Raw genomic sequence first — 19,588 nt, forward strand, 5'->3', positions numbered from 1 at the left:
CAGGCTCCGGACATGCAGGCTCAGCGGCCATGGCTCACGGGCCCAGCCGCTCCGCAGCATGCGGGATCTTCCCGGACCGGGGCACGAACCCGTGTCCCCCGCATCGGCAGGTGGACTCTCAACAACTGCGCCACCAGGGAAGCCCTGATGAGCTTTTCTTAAAACATTTGTGCTTTGTTTCATGTTCCTATATTCTTTATTTTTTTTTTGGATGTCTTTTTAAAATTTATTTTATTGAAGTATAGATGATTTACAATGTTAATTTCTGCTGTAGAAAAAAGTGATTCAGTTATACAGATATACATTCTTTTTCATTATGGTTTATCACAGGATATTGAATATAGTTCTCTGTGCTATACAGTAGGACCTTGCTGTTCATCCATTCTCTATATAATACTTTGTATCTGCTAATCCCAAACTCCCCATCCATCCCTCTCCCACCCCCCTCTCTCCTGGCAACCACAGTCTCTTCTCTATGTCTGTGAGTCTGTTTCTGTTTTGTAGATAAGTTCATTTGTTTCATATTTTAGATTCCACATGTAAGTAATACCATATGGTATTTGTCTTTCTGACTTACTGCATTTAGTATGATAATCTCTAGGTCCATCCATGTTGCTGCAAATGGCATTGTTTCATTCTTTTTTTTATGGTTGAGTAGTGTTCCATTGTATATATGTACCACATCTTCTTTATCCATTCATCTGTCCATAGACATCTAGGTGGCTTCCATGTCCAGGCTTTTGTGAATATAGCTGCTATGAACATAGGGATGACTGTATCTTCTCGAATAGTTTTGTCCAGATATATGCCCAGGAGTGGGATTCCTGGATCATATGGTAGTTCTATTTTTAGTTTTTTGAGGAACCTCCATACTGTTCTCCATAGTGGTTGTATCAATTTACATTCCCACCAACAGTGTAAGAGGATTCCCTTTTCTCCACACCCTTTCCCACATTTATTATTTGTAGACTTTTTCATGATGGCCATTCTGACCTGTGTGAGGTGGTACCTCATTGTGGGTTTGATTTGCATTTCTCTAATCATTAACGATGTTGAGCATCTTTTCAAGTGCCTCTTGTCCATCTGTCATACTCCTATTTTCAAAGTGCTTTTACATAGAATAATTTTTGCTTCTTTCCTAAGCTTTATATTTTCTCTTTTTTACTGATGAAAAACTAAAGTGCAGACCTGGAGGCGGGACTTAGATCCTCGAAGGTGCCTTCAGGTGGGTCTGGGTGTGGGCGTGGCCCCAGGTCCTGTCCCTTGGCCCTGCCCGGCCTCAGGTGGTACTTACTCACTGGAGGAGGATTTAGTCACTGGAGTATGAGAACAAAGAGATTTTTGTTCTGCTTAAGAGTAAAACACTCCACCGCCTCTCCTGATGGGCAGTTATGCCTGTGATATGGGGGGTATACAAGCTGGTGTTTCTCAAAGGTCAGCTTAGTAGGGTTCTGGAAACCCAGGTCTATGTATAGTGAAATCCTCACCAATTTCTTGCAGCAAAATATAACCGTGTGAGAAAGTCAGAGTGCTAAGCCCTACAGTTCATAGTAGTATGGGGAAGGGTCTAGGCAAGGAGACAGGTTTTAATTTTAATTCTCCACTAATTAGCCCGGTAGCATCCCATAAGTTACTTCTGCTCTCTGAACCTCAATTTTCCAATCTAAAAAGGGTTGAAAGAGATCAGTGCTTCTCACACTGGGAGATACAGACATATTCTTGGGAGCTCTGAGTTCTCTGTGAGAATTTCTTTTTTTCCCAACTTAAAAAAAAAAATTCAAACCTACAGAAAAGTCACAAGAATAAGATAAGAACACACCTTTCACTTCAACTAACTATTTATTAGCCTTTGATCTGCTATTAATTTTTCATGTTGATGAAAATTCATGTAAGTTTTTACCTGGATCCTTCCACTGCCCCCTTCTAACCAAGGGCTGCCCAGCCCCGAGCCTCCGTGTCTGTCCGTGTTTATCTTCCCTTTGGCGTCAGGCAGGACTGCTCTCATTTCCAGGGGGTACCCAGAAAAGAACTGAAGAGGTCTTAACCATATCCACATTGAGTAAAGGCCAAATGATACCATGGAGCCCCCTATACATGAAGGTTGTCCAGTAATTTTAAAAGAAAGGAGTGGGAAGAATAGATACATGCATATGTATAAGTGGATCACTTTGCTGTACACCTGAAACCAACACAACATTGTTAATCAACTATACTCCAATATAAAATAAAAATTAAAAAAAAAGAAAAAGAAAGAGGAATAAGACATAGTCCCCCCCCCCCAAAAAAGGAGTGGACCTGTCAAACACAAGAAAACCCTCTCCACAGGGTCATTAGCATATTCACATCACCAGTAGCAATTTAGTTGAGCAAAACAACATCGTCTGGCAAATGAATGTTATTAAGTTAACTTGTATTGGTTTGGAATATGTTTATTGAATTGGTAAACCTGTTTTATTATAGTTCTTCCAGAGCTACAAGCATAAGGAATTTATATCTGTAATAACGTTGGTGCAGACTTGAGTAGCACTACTGAAAAATAAAACTGGGAACATGCAAGAGTATGTTCCTGGGGCACATACACATTAATCCTGTTTGTAAACAATGAGCTGGAAGGTTCAAGTTCAGGAGCTGTGCCTCCAAGAGTACCTTGGGGAGAGGAGAGGGGAGAAGAATAAGGCAATTGAAATAAGTAGGTTCCTTTACCCCATTTCAGTATAGTGGAATACTGTGTAAAATTTGATTTGGAAAAAAGGAGTTTGGATACCACAGGTCTACATTATTTCTAAGAGTCCTTTCAGCTTTAGCAACCAAAACCCATTTATTTTCCCTGACAATGGAAATTATTGGTAGCTTTGGACACTCTCCCATGCCCACAACCAAAATGGATGTGTATATGTATATACACAGGAGAAAGAGAGAGAGAGAGATTTATTCTGAGGAAACAGCCCACATGCTTATGAAGGTACATGTCCAAAATCTGCAGGGTAGACCAGCAGGCTAGAAACCCAAGGAGAGCTCACGGTGCAGCTGAAGTCTGATGACTGTTTGCTGGCAGAATTCCTTCCTGCTCGGGGGAAGTCAGTCTTTGTTCTATAATGGCCATCAACTGTTTGGGTGAGGCCCAACCAAATTACAGGGGAAAATCTACTTTGTTCAAAGTTCACAGTATTAAATTGTTTTCTTTTTAATTTTATTGAAGTATAGTTGATTTGAAATGTTGTGTTAATTTCTCCTATACAGCAAAGTGACTCAGATATATATATATATATATATATATATATAGTTTTCATGTTCTTTTCCATTATGGTTTGTCACAGGATGCTGAATATCGTTCCCTGTGCTATACAGTAGGACCTTGTTGTTTATCCATCTTACATATAATAATTTGTCTCCGCTAACCCCAAACTCCCAATCCTTCCTTCCCCCACCATTCCCTTGGCAATTACAAGTCTGTTCTCTATATCTGTAAATATGTTTTTGTTTCGTAGATATGTTGATTTGCATCATATTTTATATGTGATATCATATAGTATTTATCTTTCTCTTTCTGACTTACTTCTCTTAGTATGATAATCTCTAGGTCCATCCATGTTGCTGCAAATGGCATTATTTCATTCTTTTTATGGCTGAGTAGTATTCCATTGTATGTATGTGCCACATCTTCTTTATTCATTCATCTGTCCATGGACATTTAGGTTGCTTCCATGTCTTGACTGTTGTAAATAGTGCTGCTGTGAACATAGGGGTGGCTGTGTCTTTTCAAATTATAGTTTTCTCTGGGGATATGTCCAGGAGGGGGATTGGTGGATCGTATGGCAACTCTATTTTTAGTTTTTTGAGGAACCTCTACACTTCTCTCCATAGTAGCTGCACCAATTTACATTCCCACCAACAGTGCACGAGGGTTCCCTTTTCTCCACACCCTCTCCAGCATTCGTTATTTGAAGACTTTTCAATGATAGCCATTGTGACTGGTGTGAGGTGGTACCACATTGTATCAATAGTTTTTATTTGCATTTCTCTAACAGTATTAAATGTTAGTCATCCAAAACACACCTTCACAGAAACATCTAGAATAATGTTTGACCAAATACTTGGGTACCATGGCCTAGGGAAACTGACATACAGAATCACAACACATATCAGCTGGATTCACCTAGAAATAAACTATAATGGAGAAAAGAGTTTGTTCTCAACAACGTCAAGATTCTTCTGAGCTCTTAGGTACAGGCCAGGTAGAAAGTACAGTTGATCCTTGGACAACATCGGTTTGAACTGTTGTGGGTCCACTTACACTTAGATTTTTTTCACTAGATGCTTCCTACAGCACTGCACGATCTACAGTTGGATGCAGAACCTCGGATACGGAGGACCGACTGTAAAATTATTGTGGTTTTTGACTGGGTGTGGGGGAGTTCCTAACCTTGCATCGTTCAAGGATCAACTGTATAAAAGGCAAGAACAGCAATGCCCATTTAGGAATGCCTCCCAGACAACAGGACCAATACCTGTTTTGTTTATTACAGCATCCTAGGGTCTAATCCAGTGCCTGCTGTGCACAACTTATGTTCTATCTGTATCTGTTAACTGATGGAATTAGAAGATATACAAGACCTTTTTGTAATGGGAACCACAGCTGGGAGAAATAAGCTTTACTGAAGTAATATTCTATAAGTCAGGAAGGTGGGACCTGGTTTTATTCATTCTTAGAAGCTGAATTTTTAAAAATACCTTTTCTTTACTCTGTTAAAATAAGCATAACATAAAATTTACCATCTTAGCCATTTTAAAGTGTACGGTTTAGTGGTATAAAATACATTCACCTTGTTATGCAACCATTACCACCATCCATCCCAGAACTCTTTTCATCTTGTAAATCTGAAGCTTGTACCTATTAAAAAATAACTCCCCATCTCCCCTCCACACAGCCCCTGGCAACCATAATTATACTTTCTGTCTTTATGATTTTGGCTAGTCTAAAACCCTTCTATAAGTGGAATAGTATAGTATTTGTCTTTTTTTGTGACTGACATTTCACTTAGTATAATGTCTTCAAGTTTCGTACATGCTGTGGCATTTATCAGAATTTCCTTCCTTTTTAAGGCTGAAAAATGTTCTGTTGCATAAATATACCACATTTTAGTAATCCACCCATCAGTTGATGGACACTGATTGCTCCCATATTTTAGCAACTGTGAATAATGCTGCTATGAACATGGGTGCACAAATATCTCTTCAAGACCCTGCTTTCAATTCTTTTTGGCATGTACCCAGAAGTGGAATTGCTGGGTCATATGGTAATTCTGTTTTTAATTTTTTGAGGGACCTCCACACTGTTTTCCATAATGGCTGCACCATTTTACACTCCCACCAACAGTGTACAAGGGTTCCAATTCTCCACTCCCTCACCAATATTTGTTGTTTTCTATATTTTAATGGTAGTCATCCTAATGAGTGTGAGGTGGTATTTCATTGTAGTTTTGATTTGCATTCTCCTAATGATTAGTGACTTTGAGCATCTTTTCATGTGTTTATTGGCCATTGGTATATCTTCTTTGAAGAAATATCTATTTAAGTCCTTTGCCCATTTTTGAATTGGGTTTTTTCTTGTTGTTGCTGTTGAGTTTTAGTAGTTCTCTCTATATTCTGGATATTAATCCCTTATCAAATATATGATTTGCAAATATTTTCTCCCATTCTGTGGGTTGTCTTTTTTATTCTGTGGATAGTGTCTTTTGATGCACAAAATTGTTTTGTTTTCATGAATCCCATTGGTCTATTGTTTCATTTGTTATCCACACTTTTGATGTCATATGCAAGAAATCATTACCAGTGTTGCCAAACTTTTGTCTATGTTTTATTCCAGTAGTTTGTTTTAGAACTTACATTTAGGTCCTTGATCCATTTTGAGTTAATTTTTGTATATGGTCTTAGGTAAGGGTCCAATTTCATTCTTTTGCACGTGGATATCCAATTTTCCCAGCACCATTTGTTGAAAAGACTGCCCTTCCCCCACTGAATGATCTTGGTCCCCCTGTCAAACATCATTTGACTGTAGATGCAAGAGTTTATTTCTGTGCTGTATTCTATTCCACTGGTCTATATGTCTGTCTTTATGCCAATATCACACTGTTTTGATTACTGTAGCTTCATAGTAAGTTTTTTTTTAATTGAAGTAAAGTTGATTTTGTAGTAAGGTTTGAAATCAGGAAATGTGAGTCCTTCAGTTTTGTCCTTTTTCAGGATTATTTTGGCTATTCAAGGTTCCTTGAGAGTCCATATCAATTTTAGGATGGGTTTTTCTATTTTTGAAAAAAAAAGTCATTAGGATTTCAATAGGGATTGCAGTGAATCTGTAGCTTACTTTGGGTAATATTGACATTTTAACATTTAAACTCTTGCAGTTCATGAGCATGAGATGTGTTTCCACTTATTTATGTTTTTAAAAAATTTCTTTCAGCAATATTTTGTAGTTTTCATTGTACAAGTTTTTCACCTTCCTAGTTAATTTGTAAGTATTTTATTCTTTTTAATGCTACTGTAAATGCAATTATTTTTGTAATTTACTTTGCAGATTGTTCATTGTTTGTGTATAGAAATGCAACCAATTTTTGTGTGTTGACTTTGTATTCTGCTACTTTGCTGAATTCATTTATTAGTACTAACAGCTTTTTTTGTGTGTGGAGTCTTTAGAATTTTCTGTGTATAAGATTATATCATCTGCAAACAGATAATTTTACTTCTTCCTTTCCAGCTTGAATGCCTTTTATTTATTTTCATTTCTTGCCTAATTGCTCTGGCTATAACTTTCAGTACTATGTTGAATAGAAGTGGTGAAATCAGGCATCCTTGCCTTGCTCCTGATCTTAGAGGAAAAGCTTTCAGTCTTTCACCATTGAGCATTATGTTTGCTGTGGGTTTTTCATATATGACTTTTATTATGTGGAGGTAGTTTTTTCTATTCCTATTTTCTTAAATGTTTTTATCACGAAAGGGTGTTAAGTTTTGTCAAATGACTTTTCTGCATCAGTTGAATGATCATGTAGGGTTTTCCCCTCGTTTTGTTGATGTAGTATATTACATTGATTGATTTTCATATGTTGAACGATCCTTAAATTCAAGGAATAAATCCCACTCAGTCATGATGGGATTATAATACTCCTAATATGCTGCTGAAATTTGTTTGCTAGTATTTTATTGAGAATTTTTGCATCAATATTCATTAGGGATATTGGTCTGTAGTTTTATTTTCTTCTATTGTCTTTGTCTGGCTTTGGTATGAGGGTTATGCTGGCCTCATAAGAATGAGTTAGGAAGTATTCCTTCCTCTGTAATTTTTTGGAAAAATTTGAGAAGGATTGGTATTAGTTGTTTATTTTAATGTTTTGGTAGCATTCACAAGTGAAGCCATCAGGTCCAGGGCTTTTTTTGGTTGGGAGATTTTTTTTTTTTTAGTGCTGATTCAATCTCATTACTAAATATAAGTCTACTCAGATTGTCTATTTCTTAGTCTCAGATTTAGTCTTGGTAGGTTTTCTGTTTCTAGAAATTTGTTCATTTCATCTAAGTTATCAAATGTGTTGGCAAACAATTGTTTATGGTACTCTCTTATAGCCCTTTTTATTTCTGTGGGATCAGTAGGAATGTCCCCACTTCCATTTCTTATTTTAGTCCTTTGAGTCTTCTCTCTTTTTCTCTTAGTCCATCTAGCTAAAGGTTTGTCAATTTTGTTGATCTTTTCAAAGAACCAACTTTTGGTTTCACTGATTTTTCTCTATTGTTTTTCTTATTTATAAAAACATCTTTATTGGAGTATAATTGCTTTACAATGTTGTGTTAGTTTCTGCTGTATAACAAAGTGAATCAGTTATATGTGTACATATATCCCCATATCCCCCCACCTTGTGTATCCCTCCTACCCTCCCTATTCCACCCCTCTAGGTGGTCACAAAGCACCGAGTTGATCTCCCTGTGCTATGTGGTTGCTTCCCACTAGCTATCTATTTTACATTTGGTAGTGCATATATGTCCACGCCACTGTCTCACTTTGTCCCAGCTTACCCTTCCCCCTCCCTGTGTCCTCAAGTCCATTCTCTACGTCTGCATCTTTACTCCTGTCCTGCCCCTGGGTTCATCAGAACCATTTTTTTTATTTTTAGATTCCATATATATGTGAGCATACGGTATTTGTTTTTCTCTTTCTGACTTCACTCTGTATGACAGACTCTAGGTCCATCCACCTCACTACAAATAACTCAGTTTCATTTCTTTTTATGGCTGAGTAATATTCCATTGCATATATGTGCCCCATTTTCTTTATCCATTCGTCTGTCAATGGACACTTAGGTTGCTTCCATGTCCTGACTATTGTAAATAGAGCTGCAATGAACATTGTGGTACATGACTCTTTTTGAATTACGGTTTTCTCAGGGTATATGCCCAGTAGTGGGATTGCTGGGTCATATGGTAGTTCTGTTTTTAGTTTTTTAAGGAACCTCCATACTGTTCTACATAGTGGCTGTATCAATTTACATTCCTCCCAACAGTGCAAGAGGGTTCTCTTTTCTCCACACCCTTTCCATCATTTATTGTTTGTAGATTTTTTGATGATGGCCATTCTGACCAGTGTGAGGTGATACCTCATTGTAGTTTTGATTTGCATTTCTCTAATGATTAGTCATGTTGAGCATCTTTTCATGTGTTTGTTGGCAATCTGTATATCTTCTTTGGAGAAATGTCTATTTAGGTCTTCTGCCCATTTTTGGGTTGGGGTGTTTGTTTTTTTTGATATTGAGCTTCATGAGGTGCTTGTGTATTTTGGAGATCAATCCTTTGTCAGTTGCTTCGTTTGCAAATATTTTCTCCCATTCTGAGGGTTGTCTTTTCGTCTTGTTTATGGTTTCCTTTGCTGTGCAAAAGCTTTTAAGTTTCATTAGATTCCATTTGTTTATTTTTGTTTTTATTTCCCTTTCTCTAGGAGGTGGGTCAAAAAGGATCTTGCTGTGACTTATGTCAGAGTGTTCTGCCTATGTTTTTCTCTAAGAGTTTTATAGTGTCTGGCCTTACATTTAGGTCTTTAATCCATTTTTAGTTTATTTTTGTATATGGTGTTAGGAAGTGTTCTAATTTCAAAAATATGGAACGCTTCACGAATTTGCGTGTCATCCTCGTGCAGGGGCCATGCTAATCTTCTATGTATCGTTCCAATTTTAGTATATATGCTGCCAAACTGAGCCCCTCTGATGTTTTTCTACATTCTATTTTATCTACCTCTACTCTAATATTTGTTATTTTCTTCCTTCTGTTAGCTTTGGGTTTAGTTTGTTCTTCTTTTTCTCATTCCTTAAGTTGTAGAGTTAGGTTGTTGATTTGAGTTCTTTCTTGTTATAGCTATAAATTTCCACCTTCACATAACTTTTGCTGTATCATGTAAGTTTTGACATGTTATATTTTCATTTTTACACATCTCTAAGTAGTTTCTAATTTTCCTTGTGATTTCTTCTTTGATCTATTGGTTGTTTAAAAGTGTGTTGTTTAGTTTCCACAGTATTGTGAATTTTTCAGCTTTCTTTATGTGTTCTTTTTTTTTTAATTTCTAACTTCATCCTGTTGTGGTCAGAGAGATATCTGTCATAACTTTGTATGATATCATTTTTTGTCTACTGAGACTTAATTTGTGTCCTAACATATGGTCTACCTGGAAAATGTTCCATGTGCACTTGAGAAAAATGTGTATGCTGTTGTCATTGGGTGGAATGTTCTGTATATTCTTGTTAGATCTAGTTGGTTTATTGGGAGTGAGGCATTGAAGTCTCTATTATTGTAGAACTCTCTATTTCTCCCTTCAAGTTCTGCCCAGTTTTGCTTCATGTATTTTGATAGTCTGTCATTGGGTGTGCAAATGTTTATAATTGTTATATCTTCTTGCTCTACTGAGCCTTTTATTAATATATAATGTCCTTCTTTGTCTTTTGTAACCTTATATGATTTAATGTCTACTTTGTCTGATATTAGTATAGCCAGTCCTGCTCTCTTTTGGTTACTATTTGCATGGAATATGTTTTTCCATCCTTCCCGTTTCAACCTATTTGTGTTTTGGGGTTTCAGATGAGCCTCTTGTAGACAGCATATAGCTGGGTCCTGTGTTTTTATCCATTCTACCAATCTCTGTCTTTGTTGATAATAAGGGGCTTACTTCTGTCATTGTGCTGTTTGTTTTCTATATGCCCTGTAGCCACTTTTTCCCTCATTTCCTGCATTACTGTCTTCTTTTGTGTTCTGTTGATTTTTGTAGTTTAAATGAAATGTTTTAAATTAAATTTAATTTAATGTTTTTAATTTAATTTAAGTTAAATGTTTTAAATTAAATTAAATGTTTATATTCCTTCTTAATTTCCTTTTGTGTATACTCTGTAAACTATTTTATTTGTGGTTATCATGGAGATTACATTTAACATCCTAAAGTTATAACATTATAATTTGAATTTATTACAGCTTAATTTCAATAACATACAAAAACTGTTCTTTTACAGCTCTGTCCCCACCCCTTTCGGTTATTGTTATCACAAAATTACATCTGTATACATTGTATGCCAAAAAACATAAACTAATAATTCTTTTAAATGTACTGGCCTCCTAAATTATGCAGAAAACAAGATTTGGAGTTACAAACCAAAGTTACAGTAATACTAGCTATTACACTAATAATTGTTGTTTTCTTTAAATGTATTAGTCTCTTAAATCATGTAGAAAACAAAAAGTACAGTTACAAACCATTGTTACAATGATACTAGCTTCTACAGTTGTCCATGTAGTTGCCTTTAATGAGGTCTTTATTTCTCCATATGGCTTCAGTTTACTGTCTAGTGTTCTTTCATTTCACTCCACAGGACTCCCTTGAGCATTTCTTGTAGGGAAGGTCTAGTGGTCATGAACTCCTTCAGCTTTTTTAAATCTGGGAATGCCTTGATTTCTCCTTCACTCTAAAGGACAGTTTTGCCAGATATAAGATTCTTGGTTGACAGTTGTTTTCTTTGAGCACTTTGAATAAATCTGCCCACAGTCTCCTGGCCTCCAAATTTTTTGATGAGAAATCTGCAGATAATCTTATTGAGGATCCCCTTGTATGTGACTATTCACTTACCTTACTGCTTTCCAGATTTTCCCTTTGTCTTTTGAAAGTTTGATTATAATAAGACTGTGCGGGTCTCTTTGACTTCATCTTACTTGGAATTCGTTGAGCTTTTCGGATGTTTATATTCATGTCTTTTATCAAATTTGTGAAATTTTAAGCCATTATTTCTTCAGATATTCTCTCTGCCCCTTTCTCTTTCTCTTCTTTTACTGGGATTCCCACAATGTGTATGTTGGTCTTCTTGATGGTGTCGTGTAACATGTTTCTTTAATCTTCTTTCTTTCTGTTCTTCAGCCTTGATAATTTCCATTGTCTTATCTTCAAGTTCACTGATTCTTCCTTCTGCCTGTTCAGATCTGCCTTTGAACCTCTCTAGTGAATTTTTCACTTCAGTTATTGTACTTTTCAGCTCCAGAATTGCTTTTTGGTTTCTTTTTGTGTTTCCTATATCTCTTTATTGATGTTTTCATTTTGTTCACACATTATTTTCTTGACTTTCTCCACATCTTCCTTTAGTTCTTTGAGCATCTTTAAGACAGTTGTTTTAAAGTCTTTGTCTAGTATATCTGCCATTAGGTCTTTTTCAAGGACAGTTTCTGTTGATTTTTGTTCCCCTTTGTTTGAATGGGCCTTGTGATTTTGTATTAAACACTGGACATTTTAATCTAATGATGTGGTAACTCTGGAAACTGTCAGATTCTCCCCCTCCCCCAGGGTTTGATGTTTTCTGTTGTTATTTTTTGACTATTATAAGCTGTCTCTGTGCCAGGGATCAGCCTGAGTTGTAAACTTAATGTCTTCTCAGGTCTTTTCTGAGCCTTTCCCTGAGCATGCACAGTCACTTTTAAATTTTCTTTGTATATTCAGCTGTTTTTGAATGTCCTAGTCTTTAAGTTCAGGCTCCCAAAAGAGGAAAAGCAAAACATGATGGGAGGGAGAAAGGATGGGATGGCCCTTTAAATCTTCTGGCATTCACTTCAACCTGAAGGGGGAGGAACATGAACCAATGAGGGGAGGTGCAACAGCAATGGCTTCACCCTCTTTGTCTGCACCTCTGTGGTCAGCAGTCAGAGCACAGGTCCCCAGTACTTGGGGGACAGGGTCCTTTTACCCACTCTAGCTCCCACAAGTTGTGTGCAAGCTGCACAGCCTCTTGCCATGTGTCTGGGAGTGGGGATGGGTAACTGCTAATGAGCCAGGAGCTGAAGTTGGCTGCAATTGACTGCAATTTGCCTCCAAGCCTTCTGCCAGAAGCTGCAAGCCTTCAACAGACTCTAGAGTTCCAAAATAGTTACATCAGGTTGACTCTGCCATTGTAGTTGTTGTCTGGGTGGAGAGACAGATTCCTGGTGCTTCCTCCTCCACCATCTTCCCAGAATCCTCCCTTCAGAAGCTGCATTCTGACGGGGGAAGTCAAAGCTTCAGCAGAACCTGGCCAGATTCTTTGAAACTGCCTTAAAGTAACAAAAGTATTGCTGAAAGTGAACTTCCATGCACTCTGCTATGGAATGCACTGTGTGGATTTCCCTGCACACACTCAGGTATTCTCATATACGAGATAAAAAGAGTATGCCGCAAGGCTTTGCTGTGACCTTCCAGGCCTCCTCACTGAGCGAATGATGAGAGCCTTAGTCATTAAGCAAAGAGCCCTGGTTCCAATTTGACCTGATTCTCAGCTTCCCACACTGTCCATCTGCTACTAATGTGGCTCCTTATTGCCTGTCCTGGGAAGGGCTTCTCCCTCTGTGCAGAACCATAGCTCTGCTCCTCCCCAGAGGAGGGACAACTACAACCTTCTTTTGGATGATGGGCTAACTTTCTGAGTGAAATGCAATGAAAAGCTGAAAGTAGTGCCCTCCCCTCATGCCCCCTATGTACTTACCTTTGACCTGGTCGGAGTCCAACACGCTATAGTCTCGTTCTATGGTTAAATGTCTTTATTCTGCTCCCCAATGACACTGTACATAGTCTGTGTCCTCCAGCATCATCTCCTAATAAATCACAAGCCCATGTCCCAATAATTCTCCACATAGCACCAATCTCACAGCGCCTATGTAAACAGCTGCTCAACACAGTTAAAAAAGATTTTTTCAGTCAGAAAAGAAAAACATGCTCACTAGAAGAAATGTGAGAAATACATAAAAGGAGAAAAAGGGTATCACTATTAATTTCACCACTGTGAACAGTTGAAATACTGTATTAAGTTTAAAGATTCAGAAAAATATGGAGTAATTAAGTCACTCCCTAAAATATCACATGTTAATATTTTGTCATAAAAGGTTTGCAGGGACCTTTAATTTTATAAAAGAAATGGAAGATGGCAAATAAAGTTGAGGTGGCTTTTTTCCTTCCCGGGTCATGTTCCCAGCCCTCCCCAGAGGTAACTACTCTCATGGGGGCAGGGGAGGGGTGGGGAGGGAGGAAAGAAGGAGAAAGGTAAGTACAGGAGTCCTACGCAGACAGCCAACGAGGAAGCCAAGCTCGGGCAGCCTCTTGGCAGCACGCCCACCCAAGCCTGCTCCAAAAGAAACCCAGGTCCCTTGACGCCGGGCTCAGGGTGTCCATCCTGAAGGCCAGGCCTTGAGTCAAAGCGTGGAGCTCCATTTCCCATTCAGCAGTGCTTACGGTTGTTTCCCAGAGCTTGGGATACAAGCCATTTGGGGAACAAAAGGGAGATTTGGGTCAGGGCTCAGACCACCAGGGAGCTCCCAAGCTGGCTCTGCTCCTGGTTCAAGGGTAGCTCGCATCCAGGACCCATGCCAGGTCTCTGTGGGGTCGTTTCCATGGGCCTCAATAGACCCACATCAGAATTCCAGAGCAGAGACGCGATCCCCCAAACAGAAAGTGACCTTCTGAACAGAATGTGTCCACTTCTGTGTGAGCGTTCCCATGTCTTCCCCCATCCCCTGCCGCATGGAATCTCCTCCGTGACTCCATCACCTTGCTCCCTGATGGGGGGCGCACCTGGGAGCCTGGTCTCTCCTGTAGGCATCAGAGGGGAGGGGCGTTGCCTAGAAACCTGGTGGCGCCTGCTCCTCCTTAGAGGAAACAGACTGTGAGGGACCATGGGGCCACTGCATTCTTTTTCTGGGCCGTCTTGTCCGGCTCCAATTTGTGACGCTTCCACTTATGAAATCGGCAGAGCAGCCCCCGCACTCGGCCTCTGTGGAGCACCATGGTGAGTGGCTCAGCACTGCCTTTGCCAAATGCCTGGTGTTTTGAAAAAAATCAAGTTCCTTGTAGCTGGCAGCTGGTATGTTATTATCCCCTGGGGAGGGTGTCAAGAGGCCACATTTCTTAGTATGGAATTATCCTCTAATTAAAATTTAAACCAGTTTAGTGAGAAAGACACCTGAAGCCTCAGACTCTCCAAAGCTTAAGAACCCATATTTTACTCCAGACCATGTGATTTGCCCAGGATCATGAGATGAATAAAAGTCACAATGTCTATGGGGCTGCCAATGGATTCCTTTACAATTTGGTCTTTTCAAGTGAAAAACTGAAATGTAAAATATATTACTATTAAAATGTATCTTTTTCATGGATGAGGCACTAAAGATTGCTTATATGATAAACAGTATTTTTATAATAATTTTAGATAGCACTGTACTGTTTTCAAATTAAATACATGTAATCCATTTACTTGTTTTGATTTTCGGCCTCTGCTGCCTGCTTATAATAGAAGGGAACTCCCTGGCAGCCCCTAGTTTAATCTCCAGTGTCCTGTCCTTTGTGGACCTGCTTCTGGAGCTGCTCTTCTTTTCCAAAAGAGAAGAGAGCTTTCTTTCACAGCCCTGAAGCATAGTTTCCAGGGGTAGTAGATTGAACCACGTGAAATTGCCATTTTTGTAAGTCAGAAACAGTGGGTTACTGGTAACTTCATATGGTCCAACCTAATATTTTGGTCTAAACGAAATCTGTGAGCAAAAATGCATGCCATTCACTAAAAGTTCACCTTGTTTGAATCCTCCTTTGATGGATTTCAAGAAAGTGAAAACTGTTCCAAATGCTTTAGAAGTATTAGCTCTTTTAGTCCCCCCCCGCCCCCGCTTAAACTCATGAAATGTAGCCCTCTTATTAGCCACCTTTCACAAATGAGGAAACCAAGGCCCAACAGATTCAATAAATTGCCTTCTCTCACCACTTAGGATGCGACCAAGCCAGCTTTGGCCCTGGGCAGTCTGGGTCTAAAGCCTGTGCCTTTTGCTCTTCTAGAATGTCTTCTCACTGAAGGAAACCGGAGTGGAGAGCTAATGGGAGTGGGCAGAGGCAAGGAAAAATAATTGGCATGAATGTCCAGAGGGGTTTGGATATTTTCAGCTACAAGAAAAGGTAAATTCTCAATAGGAAATATAAGAGCTCCTAGTTAGCACTCTAGAGACTGGGCAGGCAGGGCTCATTTATAGAACAGCAATGTCATCAAGGGCCAAATTGCCTCTATCTTTATGTTTAGTCATCCTCCACACACTGGCTTATTTGTTAGGCAGATTCTCCTCATGGGCCCCAAATGGCTGCAGTGGTTCTGGGCTTCATATATCAACAACAGTATCCAGGCAGAAGGAGGGAATCAACCCTGTCTTATGTCCCATTTTAAGACTGAGGAAACCTTCCCAGAGTCCTCAGAAGATTTCTCACATCTCATGGTCTCACAACCACGCTTAAACCAATGATTTAGCAAAGGGAATGAGACAGCCATATTGGGTTAGACAAAACTAAGGTGCCCCCTTGGCCCTGAACTGCTCTGAAGGTCAAGGCCACTCAGAGGAGGGGGAAACAAAACTGGGTTCTGTTAGATGGAGGGAGGTGGGGGGTGGCTGCCACAGGTGTGTTCAGAGTTGGGCGGTAGAAAATGGGGCCAAAAGTTTGGAATCGGCTAGAGGTGGAGCCAGAATGAGGACTAGTGTGAGTAAATGAGGAAAGCTTAGGCAATTCAAAGAGTCTTGAGTATTCATGGCCAATTTTATTGGATTAGTAGGTATGTGATAAGTGCTGTGAAGAGGAATAGAGTAGCACAGTAATTCTCCAATGTTTGGTATGTATATATTCATTAATAAAATAATAAACCCATTATATTATAAGACAAGGACATTTCTTAAGCTGTACTTTAAACTATATTTTCCAAAACAAAAGAAAATTTAGTTGTTTTACATTTTTTACAAATCTCTTTAATGTCTAAGTTAATAAAAGACAGCTCTCATATCTGTTTCTGCATTCAATCTGTTGTGTTGTGTTGGTTGAAGTATATGAAGAAAATCTAGCTTCACACAGATAAACAAGAAAGGGAGGAGTATTTTAATAGTTTTTTCAGATAATTATGGATATTCTTCTTTGACACTACACCAAAACTCGACAAGTGATAGCACTTAAAGTTTACTTATAATGTGGAATCAGAAACCATACTAATGAAACTTTTATACCATCTTTTTTTAATAATTTTTGAATTTTATTTAATTTATTTTTTATACAGCAGGTTCTTATTAGTTATCCATTTTATACATATTAGTGTCTACATGTCAATCCCAATCTCCCAATTCATCACACCATACCATCTTAATGGTTACATTAAAATCCATCAGTCTATTTGACACTTTGAATGGATATTTTACTCATGAATATTTTTATAAATTCACACATTTTTTTCATTTGGAAAATATTGGTTTACTGAGTTATGCAGATCTTCTCAATGTTGACATACTTCAAACAATACAAAATAATCCATTAATGTCATCACATAACATATAAAGAAAGTATCGGGGAGCTGTCAAACATATGGTGGTGAATTCAAGTTTTACAGTATTCTAATTTTCCCCTAAACATTCAGTCTTATCATTGGCAAGAAAAAAAGTGTCAATGTTTTCCTTGAAATAAAGGGCCCACTCTTTATTTCCAACACAATGTCAGCCAAATACCCAAGTCTGAATAATCACGATTTGTCCTCCTGCTGTTCTTTCAAGTAAAAATGGTGTTCCGTGACAAAAGTAGCTTGCTCAGATCACAAATGAAGCTGTTGACAGGAGCTTTTCTTTGAGACAAACGCCATACTTCAGTTTGCAACACAAGTGTTCCGCATTTTGTTGGGGAGAAATATGAAAACGATGTGTATTCAAGGAGTTGAGGTCTGATGAGATTAACAACTTTTACAGGTTTATCAAGGACTTTCCTAAGTGAAACTGTTTTGTTTTGTTTTTTAACTACGTGGTGAAGAATACAAAGACCGTACAATTTAATGCCACTGCCTCGATTCGTGCTAAGGTGCCAGTAGTTTTACTCACCTTGGCTTTTGTGTCATCTGTGCAAATGTGAACAGACTTGTTCCAGGATAAACCATGAGCCTCACAAAAGGTATTCAGTGTTTCGTGTTTCTTGCCAAGCAACAAGTTTGTTGTCAGAAAAGTTCTTCAGCTCTTTGTGTTTGTTGCCACGTGTTCCCATGAAAGATCTTCAATGTTTATTAGCTGGGGCTGATAATGGATTAAAACATGCAAAACAGCAAACCCAGCCACATCTATAGATTTGTCCCATTGATAAAGCAAAATTACAATTTCTGCATGTGAGAATTCATTTATCACATCTGTAGCCCAAACTTTAATGTAACTAGTTACTGTGTCATTGGAAAGTGGCACCACCGTGATTCCTCTATGGACTTCATCCTGCAGGCATTCAGCATTGTCAACTGTAAACCTTTTGTAAGCCTTTCAGCTATGGTGTGCACTTCTTCAGCCAACATAGTAAGATAACTTACCCTGTAGGTTGTTTTGGAGGTTTTCTCATTTCTAATGTGATAATCTGTAACAAATAACTTTTCACTTTTAAAGAGCTCATCACACCTACATTTAAAATGTTCAATTCCTTTTTCTGTAAATGCTGAGTGACTGGTCTCCAAGTGATACTACAACTTAATTGGCATCATAATACTCTTTCCTTTAATTAATAAACTTTACTTTTTTAATAAACTTTATTTTTTAGAGCGATTTTAGGTCCACAGCAAACTTGAGCAGAAATTATAGAGAGTTCCTATATACACCACATCCACACACACTCAACCTCCTCCACTATCTACATCTTGAACTAGAGTGGTATGTGCGTTACAACCAATGAACCTGTGTAGATGCATCATTATCATCCAAGGTCCATAACTTACATTAGGGTTTACTCTTGGTGCTGTACGTTGTATGGATCTGGATAAATGTAAATGACATGCATCCACCATTGTAGTAACATACAGAATAGTTTCTCTGTCCTAAAAATCTTCTGTGCTCTGCTAATTAATTCCTCTGCTCCCCTTCACTCCTGGCAACCACTGATCTTTTTACTTTCTACATAGTTTTGTCTTTTCCAGAATGTCATATAGTTGGAATCATACAGTTTGTAGACTTTTCAGATTGGCTTCTTTCACTTAGTAATATGCATTTAAGTTTCCTGCATGTCTTTTCATGACTTGACAGCTCATTTCTTTTTAGCCCTAAATAATACTCCGTTGTCTGGGTGTACCACAGTTTGTTTATCCAGTCCCCTACTGAAGGACATGTTGGTTGCTTCCAAGTTTTGGCACTTATGAATAAAGCTGCTATAAACATCCATGTGAAGGTTTTCATGTGGACATAAGTTTTCAATCCATTAGGATAAATACCAAGGGGTGCCACTGTTGGATTACGTGATAAGAGTATGTTTGGTTTTATAAGAAACTGCCAAACTGTCCTCCAAAGAGGCTGTACCGTGTTGCATTTCCACCAGCAGTGAACAGGAGTTCCTGTTGTTCAACGTCTTTGCCAGCATTTAGTGTCTTTTGGATTTTGGCCATTATAACAGTTTTATAGTTGTAACTCACTGTTGTTTTAAGTTGTAATTCCCTAATGACATATGATGTTGAACATCTTTTTATGTGCTTACTTGCCATCTGTATATCTTCTTTAGTGGAGGTGTCTGTTCAGGTCTTTTGCCCATTTTTAAATCGGGTTGTTTGTTTTCTTATTGTTGAGTGTTAAGAGTTCTTTTTATATTTTGGAGAGCAGTCCTTTATCAGATGTGTCATTTGCATATATTTTCTTTTAGTTTGTGGCTTGTCTTATTCTCTTAACAGTGTCTTTCACAGAGCAGAAGTTTTTAACTTTAATGAAGTCCAGCTTATCAATTACTTCTTTCATAAATTATGTCTTTGGTGTTGTCTCTAAAAAGTCATCACCATACCCAAGGTCATTGGGTTTTCTCCTATGGTATGTCTACGAGTTTTACAGTTTTGTATGATACATTTAGGACTATGCTCCATTATGAGTTAATTTTTGTGAAGGGTGTGAGGTCTGTATCTAGATTCTTTTTTTTTTTTTTTTGCATGTGGGTGTCCATTTGTTCCAGCACCATTTGTTGAAGAGACTATATTTGCTTCATTGTAATGCCTTGCTTCTTCATCAGACCAGTTGACCATATTTATGTGAGTCTACTTCTGGGCTGCTGTTC

The 19,588-nt window shown here is 38.3% G+C and overlaps 1 non-coding gene across 1 annotated transcript; it reads right to left on the reverse strand.

Annotated features, from left to right (window-relative positions):
- Positions 1 to 9,130: 9,130 nt before the first annotated feature.
- LOC117198490 (U6 spliceosomal RNA) lies at positions 9,131 to 9,237 on the reverse strand. Its single transcript, XR_004479691.1, has one exon. It is a non-coding gene; the product is annotated as a U6 spliceosomal RNA (small nuclear RNA).
- Between the last annotated feature and the right edge of the window lie 10,351 nt (positions 9,238 to 19,588).

This window comes from Orcinus orca, chromosome 21 (assembly GCF_937001465.1).
Source record: "Orcinus orca chromosome 21, mOrcOrc1.1, whole genome shotgun sequence".
Classification (NCBI taxonomy): domain Eukaryota; kingdom Metazoa; phylum Chordata; class Mammalia; order Artiodactyla; family Delphinidae; genus Orcinus; species Orcinus orca.